Raw genomic sequence first — 8,565 nt, forward strand, 5'->3', positions numbered from 1 at the left:
AATTCAGAAGTCAGGTCAGAGTATGCAGGTTGGCAAATGAAAATAAAATGAAGGTGAAAACAGAGAAAAGTCCATAAAGACAAAAGGACTTTTCTTAATAGTTGGGAAAAGGAAGAGCAGGAAGAATAATTAAACAAGGAGAAGACTGTAGGTACTTCTGGTTTTTCCCAAGCCCTTCCCCAACACATATACACTAACCAAATAGACTTGTGAAATTACACAATTCCTCTTCAATAATGTTTTCACAAGGATAGATGTGGCCCATCAGTAAATTTGTGTGACATCCCGTACATCACTTTTATGGAAGAATGGGAGTAGAGAAAAAGAAGTTCATTGTATGAGCAGTTTCCAAGACATTTTACCTTAAGCCTCTCCACAACCTGCCCCACCCCAGGAGACTGACAGAAATCTAACAAAAGGGTCAAAAACAGTTCTCTTGGGGAAGTACTCATGATTTGGATCTATTTGCTTTATTTCCTTGAACTAAAATTCAAGACTCTGAGCAACAGAGCGGCATTGTTTGCCAGCTAAAGGTCAGGAAAAGGAGAGAAAAGAAGAAATCTGGGGGTAATAAAAAGAGGGGAAACAGTTGATGCCAGTGATATGACATTGCCTGAGCAGACCTGAAGGGTCTCACCACCTTCCCTTGCTCTCCAGGCCCAGAGACTCATAAGATTCATACTGTTAAAAGAGGAAGGGGCCCGAAATATCATCAACTCCAACCTACTCATTATACAGAAGACAAATTAAGACCCTAAAATGAGAAATAATTTGGTCATGCAAGGTCAAACACATATGAACCCAGTATCCTGACTCGAAATCTAGGCTGAATTCATTACTTATACTATAAAACCTAGAAACTACTTCCCAATGTCTGGGAATAATCTATCAGGACCCAGAATAGGGATCTTAGCAGGGGAAGAAGGAATGAGCTTAATTCTTTATTGCCCCTATACCTTCTCTTCCATACAGTGAAGGTGTGGATGTAAGTATTATTACACAACCAGGAACATTTTTTAGTTGACTTCAGATAATCCCTATGTAAAAGTCATCCTTTGACTAAGGGGAAACTTTAGAGGTTTCAGGAAGCTGAGCTAGGATGTGAAACGGCCAGATGTCACAGGGAGGAACTTATACAACATCTAAGAAAACAATAGGTGAGTATAAATGGGTGAGTAGAGACTAGCAAAGCACTTCCAGCCCAGGACAGGTAAGAAAGAGATGGGGAAGGGCATGAGCCCTGGAATCATCTCTGAGCCCAGAATCTGGGGGGCTGGTGAATGGGGACGGTACTTCTAGACCAGCTCTAAAGGTATCAGAGCTTTCAAAGATCAGAAGAGGGAGATAAGAAGCTGTGATCTAAAGGGGTTCAGAAGCATGAGATAGAATAGGAGCAAGGAATATGAGTCCCTTGAAATGCTAAGGGGTGCAATGGATAGTACTCTGGCATTAGAGTGAAAAATTACCTGGGTTCAAATTGCTCTAATCACTTACTATCTACTGAGCAGACCTGAAGGGTCTCACCACCTTCCCTTGCTCTCCAGGCCCAGAGACTCATAAGATTCATAGACTCTTAAAAGAGGAAGGGGCCCAAAATATCATCAACTCCAACCTTTACAGCTTCAGCTTCCTCATCTGTAAAATGAAGTTAGAGATTTATGGTCTCTAAGGTCTCTTTCTAAATCTATAAGTCTATGATCATCATGTTATCCTTACTCTCCACAATTATTTCTCCTCCTTTGTCTCCAGGCCAAACCTCTGGAGGACCAGAGTTGGAATCCTAGCTTTCTGCAGCTTGCTACCTGTGTGATAATAGGTGATTGACTTTCACTCTTTTGATTAATTCAAGGTTTTTTAAGGGTCCTTTCAGCTCTAAATTCTATGACATGCCTCCCACCTCTTGGCAGACAGATGCAGGACCACAGCTGCAAAGGGAAGCATGCATTTATAGACATGGCCAATGTATGGATTTGTTTAGTTTGACTGTATTTGTCAAAAAATGGAGAACTTGGGATTCAATGGTATGGAGAGGGTCATGGCAGGGGAGGAGATAGTAGGCAGTGACTGAGAGGCAAAAAAATAAAAGCCTCAATAAAATATTTTTAAATACATAGAATAAAAAATACTGGATAATGAACAGGGATATTTTGTTACTAATTTTTTAAAATGTAATAGTCTTTCTAAGGATAAAAATGTGAAAAAGGTACATTTGTTTTCAAGATTTCTGTGATTCATATGAGAAAATGTTTTTACTTTTTCACAGTTATTAAATTCATGCATTTTTAAAATAGAAAATAAAGAAATAAAGCATAAGGTCCTATTTTTTTTTCTTTGCAGACCATGAGATTCTTATTGGTCCTTGTCCTCTTGGGAGAAATAGCCTGCAGTTTCCATGGTAAGTTGATCCCTCCCTCTTGGATTCTGGGTCAAGGCGTCTTATTCTGTCTATCTTCCTGCCCCACTCCTCTACAATGCAACATGGGAATTGAGGAAAACTTGGGCCACTGAAGCCGAGGTTGGATAGCACCTATTGAAGTCTTCTAAGAATTGTTCTCTTTCCCCAGACTCCTGATTCCTTTAGGTTCTGCCTGTTACATAGCACTTACAAACCTTCTTTGATATTTCTAGGATTTAATGGAAGAGTGGGAGAGGGGAAGGTTATAGAGAATTTTCTCTGACCTTTAGGAAAATTTATCCTAAGGTAGCCAAAATGTATATCATGTGACATGGTAGGGATTTCTAGATTAAGCTGTAATGCCCTATCAAGCCTTTTTGCAAGGAATTTTTTTTCCTGAGGCAAATGGGGTTAAGTGACTTGCCCAGGGTTCACCCAGCTGGTTAGTGTTAAGTGTCTAAGGTAGGATTTGAACTCAAGTCCTCCTGACTTCAGAGATAGTGCTCTATCCACTGCAGCACCTAGCTGCCCAAGGAAATTTAAAAGTCTTCACTTAGTGGAAAGCAAAAAGTAGTCATAGATAGACAATCCATCAGGGCTTTGTTTCCCTATTTGCTAGAAGGGTATCACACAAGAATTATATCTCTTACACCTAAGCAGATATTTGTAGTGCAGGAGGACAATTATTTTGCTGATTCCAGGATAAAAACCACCTCCTCTGATCAGGGAAGGTGAGGGTCCTAGGAAGTAGTTTAATCTCAGATAATAGCTAAACTTCATCCAGCTTCTCTCTACCCCCACCAAAACTTATTATATATATAAAAAAAATCCCAGAAAGCAAAGAGTCATTTATTAAAACAAACCAAAAAATGCGTGTATAAGATAATAAGTCTTATAACTCAAACAAAATTCTGCATTCTGAAAGTGGGGTCTATCCAACACCACAGAGAAGGAGGGATATGGATATGGAATATGAAGTTGGATTCTTTTGGAAGCCCTCAGGTCTTTGAGTCTACTTGCACAGATACATTAGTGGTCTCATGGGTGATAGGGATGGGGTACTGAGTAAGCTCAGACTTGGTAAGCATCAGTTCAAGGATGGGAAGAAAAATTATCTTCTTTTGGATTCTGGGTGTCCTAGACCATGGAGAGAGCTGAAGTTGTTTTATTTTTGTTACATAATTTCTGTTTTGGAGGGGTTTGAGAGATACTGAGAGGCAGCAAAACATTTTTAGTCCTCTATCTTGCTGCTTGTATGACCTCAACTATTACTATTATTATTGCTTTTAATAATAATTATTATTATTATTATCATTATCATCTCAGCCCTTCTGGCTCTAAATTTTAGATCCTGTGATATGGTAAATGTGGAATATGAGCAACTTGAGTCCTTTAAAGTTTCATCAGACACCTTACTTTACAGGAACTGCCTAGAGTTCCTGAGTTGTGAGTTGCCTTGGCTCCCTTAGAAATCTCTCACATCTTCCTTATGGAGGGAAATACCTACAATTCTTACTATGTCCTTAAGCCTTTGCTAAAATATTGAGTCTTTAGGAGAAAGGCTAGAGAGGCTCCAACATAATGATGTCTTTGTGTCATTCCTCTTGCCTAGAACTGGGTCCCTCCTCATCACAGTCTCAGAAGCTTTCTCTTCCTTCAGAACTCTACTCAGCTGCCTCCTCTTTCAAGACATTTTCTTTGATTTCCCTATTTGTTGGAGTTTCTTCCCACTTTAAATCACCTCCTCTTTACATCTCAGTGTAAATACCACATTCTGGCCTTACTCCCACCTCCAGGAGAATGTGGCAGCAGAGACTATTTTATTGCTATTTCCCCATTCCCTAGAAAAGTGTTACTCACATAGTGGATATTTCACAAAATGAACTGAAAGAAATTTAATCCTCACCGGAAACCTGCAAAGTTGTCCCTATTTCCACGTCAGTATACTGGCTCTCAGAGAACCAGAGGGACTGGCCCTAAGCCCACCCAAATGAACTATAACAGTGATCACTTGGAGATCTTCAAGATCTCCATACTCCTAATGCTCCTCCACCTGTCACACCTGAGAGCAAAGCTTCTCTTTTTGCTGTCTCTTCTAGGTGTACTTTCTAACCAGCTTTCTGGCATTGGGAATGGCTTTTTTACCGCTGGTGAAGAGAAACCTGGAGACAGAATCGAGGCCATTCGAATCTTCCTTGGGGCTTTTGGCGTATTCAAGGGGTAAGTGGAACCCATGGAGTCCCCAGGCCTTTTCCACACAAACCTTGTCAGATTTTGTAAAGGCAATAAACACTAGACAGAAAGTCAGGAGATAATATTCTATGTGAACTTGGAAAAGTCATGACCTCTCTAAGCACTGGTTTCTTCATCAGCCTAATGATGGGATTGAATTAGATGATTTCCAAGATTCCTTTGAACTCTGACATCCTCAGAGTTTGCTCCAATACTTTATTTAGGTTCTAAGGTCTCTCTCAGCTCCAACATACAATGTTCTAAATGTCTCTTCCTGTTCTGAGACTATGATTCCAAGCTCCTAATGGCACAAGTTTCTATGATGGGTTTTTTAGAAACAGAACTTCTGCCTTCTGAGGACTGATAATAAACATAGATGTACTGAAGTAGGACATGAACTGAAGAACAAAATCAGGGGTTGTACAAGACAACATGTGAGAAAGATTTTACCACTGGGATTTTCTGGATGAGCAAGCACAAGCATAGGGAAGGTCTGAAGGTCCATCACTTCTCCATTTTCCAGTCTGTCTACTCTCACCCCAGGAATCACAGGAACCTACACTTTAGAGTACCTCAAGCTTAAGGACAAGACCCCTGTAGTGTCTGAAGCCACAGCTCCACTAAGGAGCTTTGGCCAAGGAGTTAGGCAGACTCCTCACTCATACACAGATAGCTACTGTTACTTGTATATTTTAAGAAATAGTCTGTTTCCCTTTTTCCTTTTCTTTTTCCTACTGCTTTTCCCCAAGCCATGAGGGAGAGAATGAATGATTGAATGATCACAGAGTCATAAAATGCCATCTCTGATAAGATCTTTGAGATTATGAAGCCTGGGTCTTTTACATTACAGATCATAGGATCTAGAGCTGGGTGGGACCTCAGAGGCAAACTAGTCCAGCTCTGCTCCTCATAGCAAGAAAGAATAATAGGAATTCCTTCCAGAAAATCATTTCTATAATTATCTATGTTTTATAAAGCATTTCTTTACAACCACGTTTTGAGATGAATAGTACAGCATTATACCATTTCACAGATGAGAGTAATAGAATCCAAGGAAGCTGTTACCAAATTCATTGCTTATTCAGATACACATAGATAATAAGCATCACACCCTGGGTCTTTTGACTGCAGGTCTACACATTTACTACCATCCTGAGGATAGAGTAAGGATACAGAAAGTGAGGGGCTCCATTTTTTGGATGTAGGGGGAAAGATGTATTTCCAGGATGATTGACAGACCAAACTCAGGGCAAATATAAGAGATCCACTAGGAGAAACCTTGCACAGCCAAGGGAATAGGTCATGTTGTCTTTAGACTTGTAGATATTTTCTATATCCTTTGGGAAAAGTCATTTCATATCACTGACCTCAGTTTCCTCTTATATAAACTGAGGAGGCAGGGAATGATTAAACACTATGACGTCTAAGGTCCCTTCTGAGATCTGAATGACATGACAAAACCATCAAGACTTAGCATCCACCCTTTATAAAAGGCCATCACATAGAAGTCACTCAGTGAAGGCTTGTTGCTAATAGTGTTGTAGATCTACCCCATGTCAGAACTTGAAGATTCCTCAGGATATGCAATGTCAGATCTGGGAGAAATATCAGAATATAAGGTCAGGAACACCCCTTAAAACTTATAAGAGAGCATGTGACAACTATTACAGACCTTAAAGTTCTTAATATTCAACTACCTCACTTTGTAGAAAAGATATAAGTTCATTTAAAGAAAACTTGCTTTGATGCTTAACTGCAGGAAATTTAAATTCACAGTTATTGAGCCCTTTTAAGTTTGCACAATATTTTCCTTACAGTAAATCTGTGAGGTAGGCAATGCAACTATTACTATCTATACTGTTACAAATGAGGAAACTGAGACCTGAAGTCACTTGCTCCAAATCACCCAGATAAGAAGGGTCAGAATTAGGTTTGAACAATGGCATCTTTGCTCCAAGTTTAGAATTCTTTCCACTACAGTGTCTTACAAATGTACCTACAGAGATTAAACATCATGAATGAATTTCTGGCTATTTGGTACACAATGGGGGCTATAAGATCTCCTTTTCTGGAAATTACCCATGACAGAAACTATAAAAATATCCAACTTCTTTCCCATAATTTACTATCTCCAGCTTGAGGAAGAGTTTTCCTATATAGAGACAAATGCTGGAGGAGGCAACTCTGGGGTTCAAAGAAGTTTTAACACTTATCCTTTCTTCTAGGATCCAGGTGAAAGTAAATGATCAATGGAGTGAAAAATATGGACTCTCAGGGGGCAATCCTGAGAAATTCACCCTCTGGAAAGGAGAAAGCATAATAAAAGTATCAGGCTATCATAACCTCTGCATCCACTCAATCACAATGGAAACCAACTTAAAGAGAACTTTTACAATCGGGGAGCCCACTGGCCAGAAATTCACTGCCTCCCCCCCTGAGGAGGGGATGGTGCTTAGTGGTATCAAGGGTTTTTATGGGGCCATATGTATCCAAAAAATGTCATTTGATTGGAAACACGCTCCTAAAAAAAACAACCATCTGAAATAACTCTACCTGAATGAGACCCTTGCTGAAAACACCCCAATAGTGCCTACTGAAAACAACTGACACATTCTTCCCAGAAAGAATCCTAGGACACCCCCTGGATCTCTTTTGAAGACACCTCAACTTCACAACCGTGTTACTTAGCTTCCTACAACTACTGTCCACCAAGCCATCTGTCCCTTCTAAGAAAAGATTTAAAGCTGTGGTTACCTTGAGTTGTTTTTGTAAGGTTATATATTCCATGACCTGGGTTACTCTTCCAGAGACCTTAAGCTGGTCAATCATCATAAAATCTGAAAGAAGAGATGGTACCCATGACCCAGATGATGTGACTAAAGGAAGAAAAGAAATTAAGGCAGTGGTGGGAGAACAACTTGAGGGGATTTAGAAATCTAATCAATCAATAAAGCCTCTGTAAAAGCTGTGTTCCTCGTGGTAGACTATGTTCTTTGTTGGGAAATGTATTTGAGGTTTATGAGTGTAGATGGGGTACCAACAGAGGATCCCATTCCTTTGTAGCAAATCCTCAAATCAGGGGAAATAGGGGTTGTCTGTTGTGGAAAGGAGAATTGACTAAGGTCAAGAAATCATAATGCTTTGCTCTCTGTGAGACTAATAGAGCATGAAGTGTCTGTGCTCAAATCCAGGGAATATTTGGGTACTTTCCTCAATTCCATTTTCCAAACTTTGGGGTATTAGGACACTGAGGATAGAGTAAGGAATCCTGGGTTCCAGAATTGATTGTGATTTACTAGAGCTATTAGGCCAAGGTTGACTCACTCTAATTGCTTTATACCTCCTCTGACTCAGTTTCCTCATCTATTAAATGAGGGAGATAATTGTGCACTGACTTATTTCATAGGATAAGGAGGAGAATGCTATCTAAACTATGAAACTCAATGCAAATGGGAGCAATGCCAGCAATTGATGACCTCTTCCCTGAAATACATTGGTATTAACCAAACCTTTATATGGGATACACTATGTGCTAACCACTATTGTTAAGAACTTCACAAATATCTCATTTGATCTTTACAACAACCCTGGAAAAGGGGTGCTATTATTATCCTCAAACAGAGATTAAATGACTTGCCCAAGATTGTACATCCACCATAAGTCTGAAGTTCAATTTGAACTCAGATCTCTTCCACTCAGGCACCAGTATTCTCTATCTACTGCACCATCAGCTGCTTCTTCCAATGGGCAATATTGGTCTAAGTAGAGGCTGTTGTGAGATGTACTTTAATGATCCCATACCTGACTCATTTCCCTGTTTTGTGATATCTATAGTAAGCATCAGACTGTCATACAATTAAATCATTAACCTGTTCTGGGGGTGAAGTACCACATCTCATTCTGATAGGTAACCCATGAAAAGCCTACTCTTTTCTTTA

The 8,565-nt window shown here is 39.7% G+C and overlaps 1 long non-coding RNA gene across 1 annotated transcript; it reads left to right on the forward strand.

Annotated features, from left to right (window-relative positions):
* Nucleotides 1-1,746: 1,746 nt before the first annotated feature.
* LOC141554520 (uncharacterized) lies at nt 1,747-7,593 on the forward strand. Its single transcript, XR_012485884.1, has 4 exons — nt 1,747-1,816; nt 2,338-2,395; nt 4,495-4,615; nt 6,853-7,593. It is a non-coding gene; the product is annotated as an uncharacterized LOC141554520 (long non-coding RNA).
* The last annotated feature ends 972 nt before the right edge of the window (nt 7,594-8,565 follow it).

Source organism: Sminthopsis crassicaudata, chromosome 1 (genome assembly GCF_048593235.1).
Source record: "Sminthopsis crassicaudata isolate SCR6 chromosome 1, ASM4859323v1, whole genome shotgun sequence".
Classification (NCBI taxonomy): domain Eukaryota; kingdom Metazoa; phylum Chordata; class Mammalia; order Dasyuromorphia; family Dasyuridae; genus Sminthopsis; species Sminthopsis crassicaudata.